General features: G+C 47.4%; 1 protein-coding gene and 1 long non-coding RNA gene across 4 annotated transcripts in view; one reads left to right on the forward strand and one right to left on the reverse strand.

Annotated features, from left to right (window-relative positions):
* Positions 1 to 18,639, forward strand: part of GRK5 (G protein-coupled receptor kinase 5) — a 250,757-nt gene that overhangs the window by 143,040 nt on the left and 89,078 nt on the right. The window lies entirely within an intron of this gene.
* Positions 10,012 to 11,648, reverse strand: LOC143654358 (uncharacterized). The gene is made up of 3 exons (XR_013161778.1): positions 11,444 to 11,648; positions 10,880 to 10,921; positions 10,012 to 10,220 (listed from the first exon to the last, which is right to left on the reverse strand). It is a non-coding gene; the product is annotated as an uncharacterized LOC143654358 (long non-coding RNA).

An 18,639-nucleotide genomic window follows, 5' to 3' on the forward strand; every position in this document is an offset into this window, starting at 1 on the left:
TAAAGATTTAGAAATCATACAAGACAGGTTAATAGATACATAAGTTACTGTGGGAAAGTCTAACACACATTTAATTGGATTTTTAGAAGGAGATAATAGAGAAAATCAGGAAGAAGCAATAAGAGATAATGATTGAGAATTTGTAGAGTTTTTGAAAGGTGTGAAATCTCAAATTTAGGAAATTCAGTGAATCCCAAGAATTATAGCATAAGCCTGTAGTCCACTTAAGGCAAAGAGATTATTTCAAAAGAGTTAGAGAGGAGTGCTGGATTCCCTATCAAGGAATGGCAATTAGTCTGTTAGATCCTGTCTCCATAACAATCATGAAAGCCAGAAAATGCTAAAATATCTTCACTGGGCTGAGAAAAAGTTACTGTTAGTCTATAAGTCTATACCTAGTGAAAGTACCTTTCAAGAACAAGAGCAAAATTAGAAATACTTCAGGAGGATAAAAACTTGGAGAATTAGCCGTAAATTTATTTCACAATAGGAAATTCTAAAGGATGTACTTCAGGCAAAAGAAAATACCGGATGGCAGGTCTGAGATGCAAGATAGATTGATGTGCAAAAAAATTGGTAAAGTTTTAGCTAAATCCAAATAAATGCTGGCTATATAAAATATGAATATCTCAATTGAGGGATTTAAAAAGTCAACAACAAGATTTTATATCTTATTTTGTAAGATATAAAACATATAAGTTGGAAAGGGTGATTACAATTAAAGCATTCTAAGCTTCTTTATCTTTTTGGAAGGAAAGTAAAGATTAACTTTGGATTTGTTAAGAACAGACAGTATAACTCCCAAACAAGTCAAGTGGCAGTTTTCAACTGTGATTCTGGACCTCTTGAAATCCCTGAGACCCTTTCAAGGAAACGGCAAGGTCAAAACTATTTTCATAATAGTACCAAGATGTTATTTGCCCTTTTTATTCTCTCATGAGTGGCATTTTCCAGAACCCGCTAAACATAGGATGACAGCATCACTCTGATAGTTAATGGGCTGTGCACTTGTGTATTCTTTTTTTTTTTTTTTTTTTTTTTTTTTGATGGGCAGGGAGGGTGCATGGTCCAGGAATCGAATCCAGGCCTCCTGTACCGAAGGAGAGCATTCTGTCACTGAACCACCCATGCACTGTTGTGTATTCTTATGTCTTGAATTTTTCTGTTTTAATTCTTAATATGGTAAATATCAATAGAGATAAACCACATAAAAGCCACCTGGGGTCTTTGATAATTTTTAAAAGTGTAATATATTGGTGTCCTGAGTCAAAAACGTTTGAGAACTACTGAATTAGAGAGGGAAAGGTGATAAGAGAGAAGACTTAAAAGACAATCCTTGTTATATAGCAATTTCTAAGCCCTGAGAAGCAACTGGTGCTATGTAATTATCCTTCGTTCTAAGATAATTCAAGATAGAAACTATTAAATGTAGAGAAACTGATGAAGGAAGGTACTAATGTGTTCTGAAGGTCTGAGATCCTTGATCCAGAGAAATTTATATACTGGGTCATACTCATCTTGTGTGAGCTGTGACACCTACAGGACAGAGGCGGTATTACACCCCAACTCTATGGGACTGGGCTGGCTAAAGTACATCAAAAAGAGAAAATTCTGGCAGGCAGGGTATGACGTTATAACAGGTTAGACAAAACAGAAATTTCCAGGGTCCAGAAGAGAACTCAGGAAAGACATAATGGCATCTAGACTAGAGAAAATTCTCAAAAACAAACAACAGAAAAACAGAACCGCACCCTGGGCTGATGCAACGCTTTTCTACACTTCAGCATCTGTTGGGCTCAGCTCATGCCACCATTTATTTCTTTTCTCATGAGTTACCAACACAGTTTATAGGAGAACTTGACTTCTCATGTGGGAGACCTTCTCAAAATTGACAAACAGAAAAAGACTTTGCTTTACCAAAACATTGTGCTCTGCCAAACTCTCTTTAGCGACTTGCCCGAGCTGGGGACTCTCACAATACCTCTATGGCATCGTCAAAGAGGACCCAGCTCCGTGGATGGGGAGCTTCCATGCCCACCAAAGAACAGCCTGTGGATGAAGTCCAGGGTAGGGAAGGAAAAAATCTGAACAACTAGTGAGGTGTGAAAGGGGCCAGGAGCCAGCTGGAGCCTTGAGCCCAAATGAAGTGAAGTGATGCCAAACGCCTTTCCCTAGCCAAGGTAACGTAAGCAATGTTTTTTCCTTTTAAATGACAGAGCCGGGCTGGGTAAGGAAGAATAAGTTGACTGTCAACACAAGTGAAGCTTGTTTATGCTCCAAAGATAAAGCAACAAATGTCAGGCAAGGGGGACTGTGGCCCTCTGCTGCCTCTGGAAGTTATTCCCTTGCTCAGGGTAAATCCCCTCAAGCCTAATACCTACCATCTTGGCACAACAATGAGGTGCCTTCGGAGGACCTGGATCAAGTCTGCAAATGTGTCCCCTGGTAGGTGGAGGCTAAGGCAGCAGTGGTCAAGACACCGAGTGGCACTAGGGGTCAGGGATATTTTGGGAGGGGCCAAGGTCACTAACAGTGATGGGGTCCCTTCAGTTCTGGTGGGGAATGCTCCATTCTGGTGCACACTTTGCCTGCTGCCTCCTGAATTCCTGCTCCTTAGGGGAAAGCATTAGAGTTTCTGAGTTGTCGTTGGCTTGGCTGCCCTCCAGAGACCTCCATCCGGGTTCCAGAGAAATTGTGACTGAAGTCCATTCAACGATAGCAACAGCAGCTCAAAATCACACCTGCTGGGGCCCACCATTTTCAGCGCCACATGTGATGCTTTCCAAGTGTCCCACCCCCACTTCCCACCTCTCTCCCCACTGCCTGCCTGCTTTGGTCACGTGGCACCCCCTCTTCTTTGTGCACCCTCTTGTACCACTTTTGGTACTGGGGTTTCTCCATCATTAGTGGCCCCCCACAACCAGCAAAGGAGTGGCTCACATGCCTTGGCCCTGTGGGGACTGGATTTTGGACCAGGTGTGGAGGCAGCCTCATGAGCCAGGCCAGGCTACATCTGCCCAGCAGATCCCCATCCTCTTGCTGGGACTGCATCAACCATACCCAAATAGGAGAGAAAGGCCTCCATGGGGAAAGGATGTGAGCCTTGCACAGTGCCATAAACGTCTTTCCCAGGCTTCGGCTGATTCCCCCATTGTGCAGCAGGGAGGGAGCAACGGTCCTGTCTGTCTGAGTTCCCAGAGCACCAGCCAGTGCCCCTGGGCCAGGGTTGAGCAAGGACTGGGAGGCAGCATTCTGGGATGGCCGCCCAGTAGGCATGGCTGGTCCCGGATCTGATGCCATGCCGTGTTAGCAGCTGAATTGTCCTCTACCCACCCCTAGAAGTGGGTGCTCATCCCCATTGCTCAGCTGATGACACAGATGGAGCCTGCGTTGCGCGCAGCGAAGGCTCTGGGAACAGTAGCTGCTTTTATCATGCGAGTAGCCTGGAGTCACACAAATGGTGAGCAATGGGGCCAGGACAGAACCCACGTCCATCTCACGCCCCAGCTCAGGCCCTCCCATCCTGCAGCCTGGCTCCCTTCTTCCAGGCTGACTGGCTGGCTGTCTGGCTGTCTGGCCGGGTATGGGGAGGAGCTGCAAAGCATTTTCATCTCCTAAGCACCATCCTCTTGTGCTCTCATCTACCCCTTCTCCACTGCTCTTTCAAGGAGACCTGCCAGGCAGAGAGAGTTAGTAGCCCCATTTTACAGACAAGGAAACTGAAACCAAGTGATATATCAGAACTTACTGAGCTTGTAAATGGCAGAGCTGAGCCTCAAACCTCACTCTTTTGATCATACACTCGAGGTCCCCTCCCTATTTTGTCCCACTTTGCCCAGTCACACTACGAGATGGCTGTCATTGTGCATTCAAAGAATGATTGTATAAGAACCCTTGGATGATATGGGGCACCATCCAATGATTCCTGGAAGAGGTGTGATGTCCTGCAGGTGTGTTGATGCATGTGCACACATGATGGGCTTAGGTGGTACATGCCTGTAGGAAAATACTTGCCTTTTTCAGGGCAGCCCCACATGCAGTCCCCACCCCAACCTCACAACTCATATAAGTGTGGCTGTCTTCCAGAAGCCACTTTCTTTCTGTGGTGTTGCATGAGGGGACCCTCTGGTCCCCACTTAGCCTGATGAGGCAGTTGTAGTTTGACACAGCCAATCAGGTAGGGCGTCCAGATCTTTAATGCAGAAGGGAACAAAATCCCAGGTGGGCAGGGACAGGCAAATAAGGGCAGGGTCATGCTGAGCACTCATGGATTCTTCCTTCAGCAGGGACAGGTATGGCCACAGGTTGGACACATGTGGTAGGCAGACCCTGCTGCTGTGACCCTGGCTGCTGCTGGTTGAGGTTGGTTTTTTGCAAAGATAAACTGTGCTAGGACAGCATCTCCTATGTTAGCCTTTGCTATCAACTTACTTGCTTCCTCCTCCAGTGGCTTCCCCCTTTTTTTCTTCTAAGACCCCCACACTGGATGTGGCTGGTGAAGGCAATTCTCACTGCCAGATTTAGAAAATTTACATTTCTGTGGTGCCTAGCTCTCTAAATTTAGGAGGGTCATGCACAAAGCCCTCTGAGGGGTCCAGAGTGGCTTTGGTTCTGCACAGGGTTGCTGTTCCTTTGTGACCCTGATCCATTTCTTGTCTTTGGCTTTTCCTTTGTCTGTCTCTTGGCCTGGCACACCCTGGGCACCTGGTGGGGCTCCAACGGCATTTAGTAGGTTGTTTTTTCAGAGTTTAAACTGCAGCCTGTTTGAGTGGGGAAATGCCCATCTTGCAGCTCCATATTGAAGTACTAGAAGCACTCCAAACTGGTTAAGAGGGAATATACTTCTTCCCACCCCATACCCCTCCTCTGTCTTGCTCTGCACCTGGCCTAGAGCTCTTCCCTCTGGGTTATGTTCTGTTCCCAGGCCCTGCTGGGAATGACGGGAATGCTGAATCTTACTCTCTGCCCGAGGGAGACTCATGAGTGTTTCTGAGACCACGGTTCCACTGGCTTCCCTGGTTGAAGTGGTGGGTTCCTCTGTCCTTCCCGCCCTCTGGTTCATAAAGGCACAGCAGAGAGGGCCTCCAGGAAGGTGTCCTGGCCAGGCCGTCTCCATCCCCATTGCCTGGTGCTGGCTGGAAGCTCATGGGCCTCAGAGTCAAAAAGACCTGCCCTTAAATCTCAGCTTCCCTACTGCTGCCATGTGACCTAGAGGAGTTCCTTGTACTGGCTGTGCCCTGGTTTTCCATTTAGCTGGGCAGGGTAACACTCTCTACTCCACAAAGTGCTGGTGGGTTCAGTGAAATCATGCAGCTTGTAGTAGGTGCCAAATGAACCTGAAGTCCCTAAGCTGTAAGTGTTTAAGTGTCCAGGTGGGTGAACAGGAGCACATGCCCACACATTTACCAGTGTCTATACAGCTGTGGTAGCTACGGCCTGTATGGGGAGGCCTCATCTTCTTCATCATGGTTAAAACATTCTCTTATTCAGCAAGCCCCAACCACCATCCATCCATTCATTTGTTCATTTATTCTCTCACTTTTGAGAGCCTGCTGTCTACCAGACCTTGCTCTCGGCACTGGGGCATACAGCCACAAATGAGACAGACCAGGACTTGTGCTCTTGGTTGAAGGTGGGGAGAGAAGTTAATCAAGCAACTACCCAAGCAGATTTCAAAGGACATCAGTGTTGCATACCCTGGAGGAGAGGTGAGAAAGGAGCCCATCTATGGGTCAGTGCTGGGTGCCCAGCGCCGAGCCAGGCTTGGAGGGGTTCAGAGTTGACGGGTAACCTGTATCCTAAGGAAGTGTGGGTGCCAACTGCAGGCTGCCCACACTTTGTGCTCTGTGCTCATCGGGGGTGAAGGTACTATGAGAAAGAAGACGGTCTATTGAATCAGATATTTTTTTAAAAAGAAAAAAACATGAATTCTTAGGAAGCCCGAACTAGCCTTGTATACAGCCTTGTGTTTAGCCATTTAAATAAAGCCGCTACCGGGGGTCGAAGCCCATCCGGATGCCTGCTCCCTTGAATGCCCGCACATCACCCACCTTCCTGTACCATGGAAGAGAACTTGGTGACATCCCAGGTGCTGGCATTTTCCTTTGCCTTGAGCTTGCCCCTTGCCCACATCCTTCAGGAACCCCAGAGAGCTGCAGAGCTGAGTGACCTGACATGGCCCGGACAAGGGCAGTTTTGCACAATACTTGCATCTTGGGAAAAGAGATGAGATTCCCAATGTGCTGCCTGGAGTTCCTGGAACCATGGTGTTTATTTCATGTAATGTACAACAGAAACAGTTCTATTGGCTTCAGAACCTTTCAGCATCCAAAGTATAACTCATACTAAGATATTCTTTCAAAGTGGATTACCCGGGATATTGCCGGGAAGGAAAACTAAATAGTGTTTGACAGGAAGGAAGGAATGTTCTTCGTTTCAGGTCACTACTTGAGTTTGAACATGTGCTTTTTGGGGTGTGGGTAGCTTGATTCCACCAGGGAAACAAACTCTCTATTTGATTAATTACAGACCAGGATGCACGCTCCCTTCCAGGCTGAAGGTGCAAGAGGAGTTAATTAAGGAATCACTCAAACAGATTTGGGTGAGGGGCATGGGACTTTGGAGCATTATCATAGCACCACAGTGAGGCCGGGTGGGTAAGCTGCTTTTAACACAGCATGGACTGTCTGAGCGCTGAGGAATGCTGCCAGCCTTGGGCTCCCACTCAGTGGCAAAGGCATATCTCAAACTCAGCTGGATTTGGTAGATGAGACTCAGGTGAGTGAACGCTGGTTTCAGTTACCACTTGTTGGCAACCTGGGGCTCCAGCTCTTTCCCAGTTGGGAAGTGAAGGGGGTGGGTGGAGGGGATTTCAGCAAGAATGTCAGCAATTGCTCTTTGTCAAAACAGTAGACAGCATCTGGAGAGGGCTTAGCTTGTGCCCGGCGTTTGTGGCAAGCACCTTGACTATAAAGGTGAGTTTATGGGTGGCATCACTGGAGGTAGTGTAGCTATCTCCATTTTAGAACCAAGAAACTGTCTCACAAAAGATCCTACAGCTGGGACCTGGTTCTCTCAGGTAGATTTAGGTCCAGCTGCTTTAGCAAAGACCCAGATTAACACTGGTGTAAACAAGATAGAAGTTTATTTCTCTCTTGTGGAAAAGTGCAGGGTAGGTGTTGAGGGCTGCTATGGAAGCTCTGTCTACATGGTCATTCAGTCCCCAGGTTCCTTCTGTCCTTAGGGTGTTGCCCTCAACTGTGTGGTCCAATCTAGCACCCCATCATGTCTGCATTCTGTCTATGGGGAGGGTAAAAGGGAAGGGAGAGGAACACATCCTTTCCCTTTAAGGGTGTAACCTAGAATGTGAAGCCATTATTTCTGCTCACATAACAGTAGCCAACGCTTGGTCACATAACTGCACCTAGCTGCAAGGGGGGCTGGGAAATGTAGTCTTCCTTTTGGATGGCCATGTGCCCAGCTGAAAATGGGGTCTATTACTACAGAAAACATTATGATGAAATGACCCCGGGTGACAGCTAGCTGTTTCTGCCCCAGGGATTGAGCTAGGGTAGGGGTCCAGGTGGTCCATGAAGTTCATGACCCTGGATTTGGTAGATGAGACTTCCTCTCATCCTGGTGAAGTTCTAGGTCAGCACCAAAGAAGAATCTAGAGCTAGACTGTAAGTGCCTTGAGCAAATGTGGTAGGTGTTTCTGCTGATCATTTGGTCCTCTGGGCCTAGCACAATGCATTGCACAAAGTAAGTTCTCAATAAAGTAGTCTGAAAGGAAGAGAGCGAGGGAGCTGCCCACCTGATCCCATCTAAGCTAAGTGAGCTGAGTGAACCTGGATGTGAATCTAAAGGGGCTAGAAAACAAGGAGACCCACAGCCAGAAGGGAGCCAGGTCTGGAATGTTCGATTCTGGGAGTGGAGCCCCACAAGTGCTTTGGTCTGGGCTTAGGCTGTTAACTTCATCTCTGATCTGCGAGAGGTTTAGGGTATCCTATTGGCCCCCTCTGACTTAACTCCTACTTTGAACAGCATCCCTAAGATCTGCGCTTCTGGAAGGGAAATTCCATTACAAGTCACCTTTGGGAGGAACTGTGTGCTTTGAGTGGTTTCTCTCCCAGCGGTGGTTGCTTAGGCTCCCAGTACAGAACCAGCTGCACAGACGCCGGGGTTTGCCAGCTGCTGGCCCGGTGAGGCCCCAGTCTGCAATGATGGGTCTCTGTCTCCGCCCAGCCACCCCCCACTGTGCTCCAGCCGCCTACTTTAACTGGCCCTGACTCATCTAGAACAAAACACAGTCACAGCCTGACCTTTCAGAACCCAGGCCCCCATAAAGAAATCCTCAGGAGGGCTTTTTGAGGCAGTTTCCTGATTATGAAGACCTGAGAGGGTGCCTGTCCGTTATTAGGTATATTTTCTGAGCAAAGGTTCTCTTCATGCAGGTGCTCAGAAGGAAAAATAAGTAAGCATTGGAGCTTCCAGTGTGGAATTTTTCAATCATCTGAACATTGTTCTTGGCGAGGAATAATTTAAAACAAACAGTCCTTATGGGTTACATTTTTAGACCAGTTAGAAATGAGAGTTTTACTACAGTGGCATTCTTTGATCATCACAGTAATTTTTTTTCCTTTTCCTAGTTATCTATCTTGAACTGAGTGGCTGAGGATGAGACTGATTAGGTTTAGCATCAGTTAAATATCTGTCAAAATGTCTGTTTAGACTCTGGCAGTCAGGGAAGAGAGAAAGCTTTAACAGAATAGAGCTCCAGGCTAAGACAACTTATGAGGTCTAGACAGTTATGATATGTGGGACTCTTAAAGAAAGAAGGAAGGAAAGAGCATGTGTTTTGGGTTCTGCACGTTTCAGCTGGGTATTTGTGTAATTGAGAAAGCTTCCATTTGAAAGGAGTGTTATTTCACAAAAGAAGAAGAAGAAAAAAAAAAAAATGAAACAAACCCAAGAATAAAATGAGTGATACTTGGCAAGAAGTGGTACTGCATGCTGACAAATTGATCGTACTCTTTCACTTAGATAGAAATGAAAATGCATGAGGCATTTTGCTTTTTCTCCCCTTGATGATTAAAAGTGTCTGTTTGGCTCCCTGGGGAGACAGCCCTTGATGATGTATATGAGACACCTGTGTGGACTGATCACGGGCTTTTGGAAGCAACAGAAGCAGCTACACTTTTTTTTTTTTTTTTTTTGCATGGGCAGGCACCGGGAATCAAACCCAGGTCTCCAGCATGGCAGGTGAGAGCTCTGCCTGCTGAGCCACCATGGCCCCCCCCCGCAGCCACATTTTGGGGTTCAAGATACCAAGTTCCAGGTGGGAGTTTTGAAAGGCCTGTGTTGTGTGGGGGGGGGGTGGTCTCTGTGCCAGGAACTGTTGGGACCTTTGGGTGAGGATCTTTGCATTTTAGTAAAGGACTTCCCCTCAGCCACTCTCTGCAGCCACGGATTCAGGGCCTAGAACAGCTGGGTAGAATAAACAAGCCCTGGAGTGATGAATAAGATGAGACCCTCCTCCTACCTGGGCCTCAGTTTCCCCATCTGGGAAATGAGGATGTTTGACTAGGTTTCCTTCAAGGTTTATTTTTCCCTCTAACATGACCTTTCTCAACTTTGTGACAGGGACAGTGGCGGGAGGAGTGTCCACGTGGGAAGGGGCTTCGTTCCTTGTGTGGTGAGCCACTCAGTAACCTGGCCCAGCACTGGGGGAAATTCGGAAACAAGTATATTAAAAGTAACATAACAAGGGGTGCGAAGGTAGATCAGTGGTAGAATTCTCGCCTGTCATGCAGGAGACCTGGGTTCGATTTCTGACCCATGCACTTTCCCCCAAAACAAACAAATAAGCAAAGAAATTCAACAAATGGTGTTGCAATAACAGGATACTCACATGGAAAAAGAATGAAATGTGACCCCATCATATAGCATACCCAAAAAAGAGTAATATAACAAGTATGTTAAAAGATAGACAAGAGTTGGCAAATTGTTGAGTTGAGTCATTAATTTATTCGTCTGTTTACTCATCAAATGCTAGTGCATGCTGACTCTGTGTCAGGCTCTGCGCTGGGCGCTGGAGATATGGCAGGAAACAAGATGGCCTGGTCCCTGTCTGCTCCAAGCCGGGTCCAGCCCTGTTTGGGCTCCTATCCTGTTGCTAGCTTCAGGACTTGCCTCGGTGTAGGTCCAAGCAGAGGAATGTGCTGTGAAATGCAATTCCAACACCCTGTTAAAAGCCAAGTATTTACTTCTGGATGCCAGGGGCTTTAATACCTCTCCCTTAAAGGAGCAACTGATTTGTCTCAACAAATGAAGTGTAAACGACATCCTAGTGAATACCTTTCCTCATGGTTGCTCTTGCTTTCATTGGTCATTTATTTATGGATGATCTCATAGATGCCTGGACTGTAGTTTTGTAGGGGACAAGAAAGGGGTGGTAGGATGGAAAAAAAGAATCTACAGTTTGGCTGGGAGGCAAGGCCAACTCCTAAGGCGGCAGCCTAAAATAGGAGATAGCAGGTAAATTACACACGTGATCAGAGCAGGGGTCAGGGGCTGTGACTCAGTTCAGGCCTCCTAGAGGAGAAGGAGGAGAGGAGAGAAGGACATTCCAAATAATTCTCCCATGCTGGCCAAGCCAGCCCCTCAGCTGCCGTGTTTCCCTCCACACTTTAGTCTTTTGGCTCCAGGTGGAAGGAGAGAGTTCACAACCCCCTAGATGCCTGGACTGAAAGGGCACATCAGCCCTGGGCCCACAGAAACCAAATGACCAGTGGGTCATTGGTTGATCCAGGGTACACGGGTGCCCCTCTCTCCTGTTGGCCCCTGGAGGCTGCCAAATGATGCCACTGATATCATCTACCTCTCAGGTTCCCCAGTCCTCATCTGCTGCTGTCCTGGACCCCTGTAAAGTAAAAGATGCAGGGAAATCAGTCCAGTGTCAGGAAGAGCTGAGTTTAAATCCCAGATCTGCCTTTTGCTAGCTCTGTGACCTTGTGCTAGGGCCTTCTCAGAGCCTTGTATTTTCCTATCTAACCAGTGGGGCTGATAATAGCACCTGTTATATAGTGTCATCTTGGGGCTTGATTGGACAAGCATGTAGCCTGTCTAGCACTGTGCCTGGTATACAGTAGGCACTCAGCTCATGTTGACTGCTATCATTTCAGTTATTATGATTATAAACCAGGTGGCAGGGCTGGGAAGGCCACTGTCCAACCCAAAGGTCATCTCTGAAAACTAGCTCTGACAAGCTCTTTAAAAATCTGTATCTAAAACCCTGACACCTCTGAGTTCATAAGCGAAGTCTGAAGCAAGACTCCAGCTTTCCCTCTGCTTGTTTTTGGTCAACAACAAGCTGCACCCCTGAGGGCATCAGGTGAGCCCCATATATCTGGAAATGTGCCCATCCCTTCTTGAGCACCCCAACCTCAGCCCCTCTGGAGAACTTTCAGGAGACCGTCAGTCCCTTCCACCTTCCCTGGCACACATTGCTCCAGCCGCTTTCGGCCAGAACTGCTGTGAAAGCCGAGCCTCACAAGGTCCTGGCCAGCGGCTCAGGAAGAAGCAGGGCCAGGAGGAGCCGGGTCTACATGGAGGCTGCTGTTTACCTTGGCTCCAGCTCGCCCAGCCTCTTCCTGGCCACGCCCTCCTGTGGCTTCTACTTTATTAGCTCATAGCTCAGGTGAAGCCAGTCCCTGGGGCCCTGGAAGACAAGGTGGGCATGGACTCCCGCAGCTTCAGCACCCCCACCTTTCCCTGGAGCCCAGGGACAGCTTCCAGTAAAGGGGGGCTAGGCTTTGTCATGCAAGGGCATACCTGGAGGGTACCACCTGAGAGACACACAGACCCAGAGAAGGGAAGAAACCACCGCAGGGCTCATTGGCAGGACCAAGATGGAAGCCCAGGTCCTCGGCGCACAGAGCGGGGCCCTTCCCAGACCTTCATGAAGTGCCGTCTTCAAGTTCCACGCCTGCTGTGCCTCCGGAACACCACGGGAGGCCGCTCTGGATTGAAAGACCCCAGTGGGACTCTGATGTCGGGGAGAGTCCTGCGCCTCTGCCATTTCCCTCCTTTCCTCACAGCCTCCCTGTGGAGCTACCAAAATGGGAGTCAGGGCCTCCCCTGGAACATCAGCTTCTCTTTGTAAAAGGCAGATCATTACCCAGAGAGGGTAATGATGGGTCTGAGGTCACACAGGAGTCAGAGGTTGGGGTGGAAGGCAAAATCCAGGCCCCCGGCTTCAGCCCCATGTCCCTGCCTTGCTTTTGGGGGCTCTGGGCTAGCCATGGGGGCAGCCAGGCACAGCGTCCGGCCTGGCCCCGCCCGGCCTCAGCCTGCCATCTGGAGCCCAGAGGGCCGCAGCGGGCCTTTCTTCCCCTTGGAGGGGAGCCTCTTTCCACATTCCAGGCCAGGAGCGACTTGTTATCATCCAGCTGCTTCAGAGAGAACCTCATTTCTGGCAGTTTAAACACGGGGTACGTGTCGAGGGGTGGGTCTGAGTATTTATACCATTTATCCTCCCCGTTTTGGAAGCGTATGTTCTCCATATTATATTCATCTGCTCATTCATTTGTTTAATCATTATTTCATTTTCCAAATGCTACTGTACTTGGCCATGCACTGCTTCAGGTACTGGGATAAAATGTTGAACTAATCTTGGCCCTTCCTGTTGCATGCTGGGCTTCTCAGTGTGGACCATATGTTAGAATCACCTGAGGAGTTTTATAAAATGCTGGTGCCAGGGTCCCACACTCAGGGAGTTGATGCAACTGGTCAGCTGTGTGGCCCTGGAGATTCCATTTTTTTGCTTGGATCTGCATGGAAATTTCTTTTCAAGGAGAAAAAAAAGGTGTAGAAAGAGGGTTCTCATAAAAGTAGCTTTCCCTGGGTGGTCATGAGTAGGGCCTGAGCAAGGGAAGGCCCTGGGCGGCCTGGACGAACACAGCTTTACCACTGACCCAGGCTTTCCCAGGTGTCTAGCACTGCTGCAGGCAAGCCCCAGCTCATCTGCTGGGCACTGCTGCAGGCTGGTTCCGATTCACAGGGTGAGGTGGGTGGCACCGCTGCAGGCCAGTCTCAGCTCGCGGCATTGAGGAGGGAGGAGGGGACCGGCAGACCAGCCCCAGCTTGCCAGGGGGCACCTGTAGTTCTGATAAGCATGGAGTTCTTCAGGGCACACATGTGTCACCTGGTTCCTGCACCAAAAGGAGCAGAGGTCTGGTGGTCACAGCTCCTTTGCTTTCCAGGCCTTCCTTCCTAAACACAGTGATTTTGCTGATATGTTTTTAGTTGTTTTCCCCTCACTTGTAAAAAACTGAAAACCTAGAAAAAAAATAGGAGAAAAAAAAGGGTGTGTTTCCTTTGACCGCTGCATTTTAAAGAGCCAGCACTGCTAATTGGGCCAGGTGGTTGTCCTGAGCTATAAGCACAGAAGTTGAGGTTTGAATCACAGCCCTTCAGGCTGTCAGACATGGAGGCTGGCTTGGAACTCGGTGGTTCTGACCTTTTCCACTTAGAGATGGAAGCAAAAGAGTCAGGCCAGGACCGAGGTTCCCAGCTCTGTCCCCTTGCCAGGGCTCCATTCAATCACTGCCTGCACAATATAACTGCCTGCCACGTAGCCCTGGTCCCCCAGTCCACCCCACCCCTCCATTTACCCATCTAGTTTTCTCATTCCCACTGCAAGGGAGCGTCTAAATTCTTTGCTTTTCTTGGCCTTGAAGATAAGGGAGAGGTCATTGCCTGACACGGGGGGCCCATGACAGCCCACTTCCGCCCAGTGGTGGTGGAATATGCTCCATGCCCTGCCCCTCTCTGCCCCCTGCCTTTTTCCAGACTTCCTGGGTCTTGGCTACTTCAGATGTATTCAATTCAGAGACCCAGACCCTCGTCAAAGAGGCGGGCATGGTAAGGGCTGCTGGACTGGGCTCCCCTCAAAGCCCACGTCAACCCACTTCTCACTCCCCTCACAAATCCACAGACAAGATCTCCCCACCCCCCCACCACACCCACGCCTACTTCCCTCCCTGTCCCCTCCCTGGCAGCCAGGCCTAAACACCTTACAACTCAGTATTTTTTCACATGTGCCTTGTCCAGGTGCCACCAACCTTTGTAAGACTTGGACTTAATATTTTTAATCATGCAAAACCATGTGACAAGTACAAGGCACTCAGTGTAACTGGGGACCAGAATGAGGGGAACAAAAGGCATAGAAAGATGGGGTTTGGTTGGGTGTGTTTGTGCAATGTGCCATATGTCATTTTTTATAAACATAAAAACATCTCTCTTGAAGTAAGAACCCACTCAGCTGTCGCTAACCAAATACCAAATGTTTCCCTTCTCCTCTCCTGCTTCTTCCAAGAGGTAGGCTGTGAAGAGTTGCCGTGATCTCTGATGCTATCGCGCCTTTCCAACGTCAGAGAGCTTTTTCCTCAGAGCAAATGCCTGATTGTTTTTTCCAGCTCTGGCTGGAATTTTTCAGAGAAAGCTGTTTTCAAATCACTTTTCTGGTTATTGTTTGCGATCCGGAATATGGCAAAAGTGAAGGGCACACAGGCCTCTGTTTCCTTCAGCCTCCTCACATCTGTCTTTAAGTAGCCTGTCCCATCCCCCCAAGAAAATTGGTATTTTGGAAAAAGAAAGTAAAGTGAAATGAAATAAAATAAAACTCCAGTGGTAGAGAGTTGACTCCAGGAATCGCGTTTGGACCCCCACCCCCTCCCCATTTACAATAAACATGTGGTTTCATTTCCAAGGGCTCCTGTGTTAGCCTTTCCATTTCCTCAGGAAGCCACATTTTGGTCTTGCTCTTACTGCTGAAATGGAACGTGCGTTTTCATTGGCCCCCGTTCAAGGAGCGCCTGAGGCAACAATGAAAACAGTCCCAAGCAGGTTTCAGTCATCCAATCCCCCCACCCCACCCCCACTGCGTCCTTGCTCCCATCCACAAGGGGCTAAAGCCTGCTTGGGCTGTGGAGGGGTGAGTGTCCTCCTCTTCACTGGCGCCTTATGGCCACATGCCTGGGTTCTGGCCTTCGGTTGGGAAAATCCTGTTGACCTCCGGGCCTCTCCATCCCACAGGCTCTTAATTAAGAAAGTATGTTCCCACTTCATGTCACTCGAAAAGAATGAAAACAGTGACAGCATTTATTTATCTTCACTATCAATATCGTTTCTATGTTGAAGTCTACTGGGGGTTATGAGTCTTGAAGGAATGCGGGTGGGTTGTGAGATTTTAACCTTGGATGGGTTGCTGTTGGGACGCATGCGTGTGGCTCGGCGTGAGCGGGAGAAGGGCAGGCAGGGCCCCAGTTCCCACCCTCCCACCGCTCACAGGCAAAGCGCTCAGTGATGGTGGAGCCACTTTTGCCTTCTTTGGTGCCAATGTGGAGTCACCCCCCCACCCCAAGTCTTCTAGAGGAGATGCAACCTGTCTGAATGGCTACTGTTTACTTTGTGGCAGGACCCGGGTTAGGGTCACGTGTGTTGTTGTTAATCCTGGGTCACAGGATTGCCCACCTGGTGGATGAGGCAGCTGAGCCTCGGAGAGGTTAAGAGACTTGCAATGGTGGTGTTGCCAGCCGGTGCAACTCACACACAGCACAGCTGCCATTTGGGGCCAGACAACTCTATACTGTGGAGGTCTGTCCTGCACATTGTAGAATGTTTGCCAGCATCCCTGGCCTTCTATCCACTGGACACTAATAGCAACACCCCCCCCCCCCCCACACACACACACAGGTTATAACAAATAAAAATGTTTCTGACATTGCTAAGTGACCCTGGGGGAAAAATTGCTAAGATCTCCCCAGTTGAGAACTGCTGAGCTAGAGGGTAGAGGTGTGATTCAGGCCCAGTGATTGAGGGAGACGCAAGCCTGTGTTTGTTCCCCACCCATGCTAGCTCTGGAGAAGTCTTCACCCAAGGGAAGGAGACTGGCCCACCTTTGGGGTTCAGGCAGGGTGCTTTGGTGGTTCTGAGATGTTGTGCTACTCGTGTAGCTGCATGGTGGAGACAGAGAATAGGAGTTCCTTAATTGTGCTGCAGCAGCAGCTTGCTTTGGTGACTTTCCAGGGTAGCACTTTGTTTACAAAGCCCTTGCACATAGGTTTTCATTTTGAGTCTTCCGAATACTCTTTGAGGCTGAAAGCCTTATTAGTTAGCTCATTTTCTTGGTGGTAGATGACATAAACCCAAATCTATCTGGCTTAAGGATAAAGGAAGTCTACTGGTTTACATAACTGGAATGTCCAGGGTGCATCTCATGGCTTCAGGTATGGCTGAATCCAGGCCTAAAACAACATTATCAGAACACTAGTCCTCTACTTGCTGCAGCTTTGACTTCATTCTCAGGTAAGGTCTCTCCTCAAGATAGCCACCAGCAACCCTATGCTGTTGGAGTCCTCAGCGATCAAGACCTTAAAGAAAAAAAAAAGTGACTTCCCCTAAAATGCCAATAAAAGTTCCAGGAAAGACTCAGGTTGATGAGGCCTTGGTCTGTCTCTGAGGCTGGGGTTGGTCTCATGGGCTAAGAAGAATTACTATGAATAGGGGAAAGGATGGCTCTTCCAAGAGAGGACCACAAGACCCCAAAACAACTTGTGCTTCTAGAGCAGTGCTATACAAAGTGTGGCTCATGTTTTTACTGGTCCATGATAAGCACAGAAATCCACAATACGTGTTTGGAAACTTCCATAGCAATTTGACATTGCAGTAGCACCCAGGTGTGTGATCAGTAGACTCCTCTCACTGAACAGAGTTTATAGTAGTTGGGTGTTGTGAAACTCACATGGAAAGTTGTAGATGGTTTTTGAGTTTTACAAAAGTATCAGTCCCCTCCTTCCATCTCCTCCCCATCAGTGATCTGATTTCTATCACTAAGCTTGTCTTTCCTAGAAGCTCAGATAAATGGGATCTACAGCACCTATCTTTTTTAAAATTTGGTAAAATTGACTTTTTTTTTCTTTTGATGTACAGTTCTCTGAACTTTGACATACATATAGAGTCATGCAACTACTACCTTAATTAGGATACAGAACAGTTCCATCTCAAAAAACTCTCTCTTCTTTATAATCATGTCCTCCCCCTACTCCTAATCCCGGACAATCACTGGTCTGTTCTCCATCACTATAGTTTTGTCTTTTCAAGAGTGTCTTAAGAATTGATTTTCCTGTTCGCGTAGCTATGCTTTATGAGATTTCCATGAAGACTGAATTAGACTTACCAGACCTTAGCTGGGACACCCCTTCTCTCCCAGCTCCACACAGGCACGCAGCTGTGAATGACTGAGAACACTCTGCAACATTTTTAGTGCATAGGCGAATTCATGAGTATGGCATTCATGAATAATGAGGATGGTCTGTAAATGGACTCACACTGAGTCCAAACTAGCTTCTTTCACTCAGGATAATGCCTTTTAGGATTCATCCAAGTTGTGATGGTCTTTATCAATAATTCTTTTTTATTGCCAAGTAGTATTCCATGTTGTGGATGTTTATGCTCTGGTGACCATCATTTGGGTTGTTTCTATTTGGGGTGATTATGAATAGAGCTGCTATAAATATTTATGTACAGGTTTTAGCATGAGCATAAATTTTCATTTCTCTAAGGAAAATACCCAAGAGTGCTAGAATTGTTGGGTCATGTGATAAGTGTGCATTCAACTTTTAAGAAAACTGCCAAACTGTTCCAGAGTGGCTGTACCATTTTCATTTTCACCAATAATGTATAAGAGTTCCAGATGCTCCACATCCTTGCCAGCCCTTGAATGTATTTTTTTTAATGTTTAATATAACATATATACAAAGCAAAGAAAGAAAAAAGCAATAGTTTTCAAAGCACTCTTCAACAAGTAGTTACAGGACAGATCCCACAGTTTGTCATGGGCTACCATACCATCATCTCAGATTTTTCCTTCTAGCTGCTCCAGAACGTTGGAGGCTAGAAGGAATATATATATATATTTTATCATTACTTTTTTCTTTTTTGTGAAAAATAACATATATACAAAAAGGCAAAAAATTTCAACACAGTGCAACATTTAATTGTAGAACAGATTTCAGAGTTTGGTATGGGTTACAATTCCACAATTTTAGGTTTTCACTTCCAGCTGCTCTAAGATACTGGAGACTAAAAGAAATATAATGATTTTGGCAATCATACTTGTTTGTTAAACCCTATCTTCTCTATATAATGCCACCACCTTTGATCTTTCTATCCCACTCTTTAGGGGTATTTGGGCTATGCCAATTCTAACTTTTTCAGGTTGGAAGGGCTTTCAGTAATAAGGAGTTGGGAGATGGAACTACCTGATGTTCTAGAAAGGATGGCCCCTCTAGGTTTCAGGATTTCTCTGGTCCTTGACCCACCTGGAGGTTGTAGGTTTCTGGAAAGTTACCCTAGTACATGGAAGCTTTGTAGAATCTTATATATTGCCCTATGTGTTCTTTAGGATTGGCTGAAATAGTTTTGGTTGGGGTTTGGCAAGTTATCATAGGTAGCATTGTCTAACTGATGTTTGCTTAAGTGACCTCCAGAGTAGCCTCTCAACTCTATTTGAACTCTCTCAGCCACTGATACCTTATTTGTTACACTTCTTTATCCTCTTTTGGTCAGGTTGGCATT

The sequence above is a fragment of the Tamandua tetradactyla genome, chromosome 13 (genome assembly GCF_023851605.1).
Source record: "Tamandua tetradactyla isolate mTamTet1 chromosome 13, mTamTet1.pri, whole genome shotgun sequence".
NCBI classification, from domain to species: Eukaryota; Metazoa; Chordata; class Mammalia; order Pilosa; family Myrmecophagidae; genus Tamandua; species Tamandua tetradactyla.